At 38.8% G+C, this 5,772-nt stretch overlaps 1 pseudogene; it reads right to left on the reverse strand.

The window, feature by feature from the left end:
- Positions 1 to 2,919: 2,919 nt before the first annotated feature.
- LOC131841646 (uncharacterized) lies at positions 2,920 to 4,570 on the reverse strand (annotated as a pseudogene).
- Between the last annotated feature and the right edge of the window lie 1,202 nt (positions 4,571 to 5,772).

Consider the following 5,772-nt stretch of genomic DNA (forward strand, 5'->3'; position numbering starts at 1 on the left):
TGATGCTATATATATGTCCTCTACAAATAGTAAATAAACATACAATTAATAAATCAAATACATATATTAGATTGATGATTAATAATAATTTCTACTCTTTAATTATTATTTAGGATGGCTCTAGCAAATGAACCATCATTGTTATTGTTTATGATAGTTCTATTATAGAATTTTCCAAATGTACTCGAAGAACCACTCCATCCAGCCGTCTTTCGAATTATGTCGATAGATATGCCACAATTGTAAGCTTTTGAGGTGGCAGCATGTCGGGTACTATGTGCCGTGAAAACAGAGACATCGATTCCGCATTTTTGAAGTGTTGATTTTATCCACCGACTTAGGGTCTGGGGTCCTACGTTATTATGGGGTCTCTTAAAGCCAATAAACAGTTTATTATTGTTCTTGCGTAAGGCTTGAGTTCTTTCCATATATGCTACCAATGTTATACAGGGGCATATTTGAGGTCTTTCTGAAAAGAATGGTAAAGTTAAAAGGGGTTGCTTGGAGCCCAGGTTACTAGTTTTTATTCTGTCTGGTATTTTAATTACAACCCGTGTGGGTAGATGTTCAATATTGTTTATATTAATTTGTGCTAATGTCTGTACCCTATGTGCGGAAGTGAGAGCTAATAAGGTAACGCATTTTTTACTGAGATCTTCTAAAGACAGCTGGTCGTTAGGGTACATAGTGCCAAGGCCGTCAAGTATTGGGGCTGTATCCCACGTTACGTCATATTTAGGCAGGGGTGGACGTAGCCTGTATACACCTTTAAAAAATCGTGTTAGTCGGTCGTCTTTTGCTAGACGGGGCCCTAATATAAGTGAGAGTGCAGATCTGTATGAATTTAGAGTGCCAAATTGACAGCCGTTATTGTAACTTTCTGCAAGGAAGGCCAGAATAATCGGAATGGATGCTTCGTAAATATCTACCTTATGTTTGTTACAGAAAACAAACCACTTCTTAAATGCTATATCATATTGTTTGTAAGAATTATCAGTTAGTGAGGCCATCATAATTTGTAACGAAGAGGTTGGTATACTGCGTCGCGATAGTGCTGCCCGCACAATACTCCGACTTCCAGGGTAAGCTTCGACTGCAAGTTCTGACTGCTGCTGGGAGGCATAATAATACATGTATTATTTTTAAAAATTATAGTATTTGTCACGAGTAATTTACGGAAGATGGGGTACCATGGTTGAGTGGGCCACCTAGGGACCACCATGACGCCCCTTGCTTTGTCTGATATGATTTTTCTTAATGTTTTTAATATGATCGCAAATGGAGGGAAAGCATAAAAGTACGTCTTTGACCATTTAATGGTAAAGGCGTTTATGGCTATATCATCCGGGTCTTTATGCCAGGATACGAAATTACTACATTTGGCGTTAATTCGACTAGCAAACAAATCAATTTTTGGGGTTCCAAACTGACTCGTAACTAGTTCAAACGCTTCGCTAGTTAGCTCCCATTCGGCATCAGGATGTATTCGTCTGGATTCTGCATCAGCGATTACATTATCTGTGGATTTTATGTATGAAGCATATATATATAAATTTCTATCTTCGCACCATTTCCAGATGTCTTTGGACACTTTTGTGAGGTGGGGGAATTGTATTCCACCCATGCGGTTTGTGTAAGCAATTGCAGTAGAATTATCTATATGAATTAGTATTTGACAATTACTGAGGTCTTTGGTAAATATTTTTATCCCAAACAATGCAGCCATTAGCTCTAACTCGTTTATATGTTTCTTCTTTTCTTCCTTTGTCCATGACCCACTGGCTGTATTTTCGCCACAAGCCGCTCCCCATCCTGTGGTAGAGGCGTCCGTATATATCTCCCGATGATACTCATCGATTCTAATTTTTCGTGAGGATGATTTGATACATTTTAACCACCAGTTGAAGTCAGGTAATAACCTGTTTGGTATGGGCATGTACTTATCATAATTTTGGTCTTCTCTAAGGTATAAATATTTGTGCCGTTCGAATTCCTTCGTATAGAGTAGACCGTATTCAACAGCGGGACAAGCGGATACCAGAAGGCCTATTATTTGTGCAAATTTTCTAATTTTGCATCGTTTCAGTTTTATCACCTTGGTGAGTTCTGTTTGTATATATACTTTTTTATCATCGGGCAAGGTAATATTAAATTTTATTGAATCTATAATAAAGCCTAGAAATGTGCACTTTGTTGCTGGTGAGAAATTACTTTTTGTTTCGTTGATTATAAAGCCGAGACTTTGTAATAATTTTTTAGAGATTAATAGGTTGCGTTCGCAATCACTGTATGTTTGTCCCAATAAAAATAAGTCATCGAGATAAATTGTGGATAAGAGGCCACACATGCGCAGAAGTTTAATGACTGGTTTCATAATTTTTGTGAAAGTATATGGAGCGGTGTTTAAGCCAAATGGTAGGACATTAAATTCATATATTTTGCCTGACCATTTGAATCTTAGGTATTTTTTTGAGTCTGTGTGCACCTTAATTAAAAAATATGCATCTTTTAAATCCAGTGTTGCCATGAAGCAATTGCTGGTAACTAATTTAATCGCTGTGCGTAAGTCTTCGAGTTTGAAATGATCAGTTTTAATGAATTTGTTTAATTGTTTTAAGTTCAATATAAATCTAAATTTACCATTAGGTTTAGGTCGAAGAAATACTGTTGAAAGGAACTGATTCCTATCGGGACAACATTCAGTAATGGCCCCCATGTTTAATAGGTCGGTTATTGCCATATTGAATTGACTTTTCTCAATGTCGGTGTATTGGCCCACTATTGGTTCGTGTTTCTGTACAGGAGGACAAGAGAATTTAATTCTGTAACCGTTCACCCATGATAGTATAGTGGGATCATCGGTAATGAGCGCCCACTGTTTATAGAATAATGAAAGTCGACCGGCATACTTTACCATGTTTAACGACGTCCTGAGGGTTTCGGCGGAGGTTGCGACGGCTTCGACGAGTTGAAGTGCGTCGGGTTCTGTGAGTACCGGCCCTGTCGTGGAGCTGTCGTGCGAGGAGCAGGCCCGCGGCTCCGTTGTGGTCCCTGTTGTTGCCTGCGAGCTAGGACCGGAGCTTTGTAGTTTAAATTTCCCGTTGTGTTTTGTGGGTAAGGTCTGGTTTGGGTTTTTATTTTTAAATATATGATTTAGAGACCGTTTTTGCGGTTTTCAGTGTTTCGCTGAGATTTTCACCGAAAAGATATTTGTCTATTTTTGTATTAGTTAAGTGCTCTCGGAGGTCCTTTTTTATTGTGCTCATTGCTAGATAGCGTCTGGTGACAGATTCGGCGTGCTGTATATCGCATAAAATGCGAGTAACGTCCATTAAAGTTTTAAGGCGTGAGCTATCCCTGTCTTTAGAATTTAGCTCCTGATTGAGTACACCAGCTAACCCAGAGATTGCTGATGCAAGCTGTTTCTGGCGCGATTCTATGCCTTTATCACGTTTTATTGTGATTTCAGATAGTGCCGCTTTTATTTCGGCGTTTACGAGTGGCGCAGCAAATTTTGTACTGTTTGCAGGTATTAGATATTTGCTGCATAGTTCTCTGCGGGTTTCCTTAGTCAGCCCATCAGTCGCAATATGTTGGAGGCGATTTGCAAGTTCTTTGTGAATATCTCTACCATATTCTGTTACAGAAGATGGGTCATCACCCAAGATATCTAAGGCAACGCTATCAAGTGTGTCGATGGTGCCAGCATCATTTTCAACCGTTTGAGTGACAGGTTCGATTTCAACCGATGGCTCGGTTTGAAGGTCAACAGTTGGCTCCATTTCGCTCGTTGGTGTGGGTATTATAAATTCTTGAATGTCTGGTTGAAAGGGTGTCGTATCTAATTTGGGTGAGCTTGAGCTGTCCAGTATATCCCGAACTGTAAAAACGGGAAGTACAGGTCAGTAGATTTTTTTTTTTTTTTTTTTAATCAATTTATATCAATATATTTGGTTATAGAATTGCCCTGGTGGGCACGGTAAGCACCACAGGGGTCAGTCCCAAAGACCTGCCCCTTTTTGTGAGAAACCGTTTATAATGCCTTGAATAACAGTCCCGAAGACTGTTTTGGTAGGCTATGTGAGATTATGCCATGGTGGCATGGTCTATTACACAACAGATATCCCAGAGATTAATCTTAACTGTGTAAGACCTTAAAAATATCAATGATATGTGTATGTATATAGGAGAACTGTTCCAGTTCTGTAATGGGTTAGTACTCACTAATACTACTTAATTGGTATGGAAAATGTAATGTTTCCATATGCCTGTTCTACTAGAGACTTGCTGTAATACTTGTGAATATTCTATTTAGAATTCGGACTCAAATGTAACCATTTTTTTTTTTTTTTTGTTAATATGTACTGGACAACCATGTTCGGTACTTTATATGGCGAAAAATAGAAGTATTCCGGTACTTACTTGCTTGTTCATCGGAAGCGGGTGCTGAATCATGAGAGCTGCTATCACTGATACGACGCCGTCGCATGCGTTTTAATTTTTTCTCCAGCTTTTTTATCTTCTTACTTATACTATCTAAATCGTTATCGGAATTCTTCCTTTTTGGCATTTTTGCACTAAGAAAACTTAACAACCGTTAGTATAGACAGTGAGACGTGCGCAGTGGTCGAGCACTGAAACGTGAATGAAGCTACAATGTGAGACAACCGAATAAGAAATGTCAGGTACCTTCAAAAAAAAAAAAAAAAATTAATTAATTAATTCATTAATACCTACACATTTCAGTGCAAAGTGGTGTCACTTACGTGTAACTACATATATTCTATTACTTTACAGGTTACTAATCTCGAGGACGAAGCACGAGTATAATTTATATTAAATACGAATTAAAATTACGTGCGTGTGGTGTCGCCGTAAGCAGAGCACCACACTCTCCCTTCCCGTGGGTGTCGTAAAAGGCGGCTAAGGGATTCATCGACCAGTGGACGAGCAGCAGCGTTCCACTGAGTAACTACCATCACACTGCAATCGCCAACCTGCATGCCAAGCGTGGCGATTGTGGCAATAGCCTCCAAAATAGATTTTGGGAGAGGCCCATGTCCAGCAGTGGACGTCTTCCTGCGATGATGATGATGATAATGATGATTGAACACGAAAGTTTAAAAATAACTATAATCTTGAATAGTCATATTTATTTGATTCTAAAACTCATTCGGAACTTATTTATTACTAGCTTTTGCCCGCGGCTTCGCTCGCGTTGATTTATCCCCTTAGGGGTAGAATTTATCAAAATCCTTTCTTAGGGGATGCCTACGTCATAGTAGCTTTATGTATGCAAAGTCTCAGCCCGATCGGTTTAAAATTGACAAAGTTTCATACAAACTTTGAATTGATCAAAATCCTTTCTTAGTGGATGCTTACGTCATAACGTCTACCTGCATGCTAAATTTCAGCCCGATCCGTCCAGTGGTTTGGGCTGTGCGTTGATAGATCACTATGTCAGTCAGTCAGTCACGTTTGAGTTATATATATTTAGATTTAATGTCATATCCATGCTAAAAATCCACCGAAACCGCTCACAAATTTGTACTCTGAAGTAATTCATTCAAATAAAAATATTGTAAGTAATATTGAATAGTCATATATATTTGATTCTAGGCCTCATTCGGAACTTATTTATTTTTTGAGGCTACTACATTCATAGGTATATCCATATTCTTTGACGTGGTCTGCTGTTTTGAGTAGTCATGCTCACTAAAATGTCCAGACTTGTGGCGGCGTGGTGGGCCGGGTCATTGGGCTCCCTAAAAT

The sequence above is a fragment of the Achroia grisella genome, unplaced genomic scaffold (assembly GCF_030625045.1).
Source record: "Achroia grisella isolate CSIRO2021 unplaced genomic scaffold, CSIRO_AGI_Agris_v1 utg1866, whole genome shotgun sequence".
Classification (NCBI taxonomy): Eukaryota; Metazoa; Arthropoda; class Insecta; order Lepidoptera; family Pyralidae; genus Achroia; species Achroia grisella.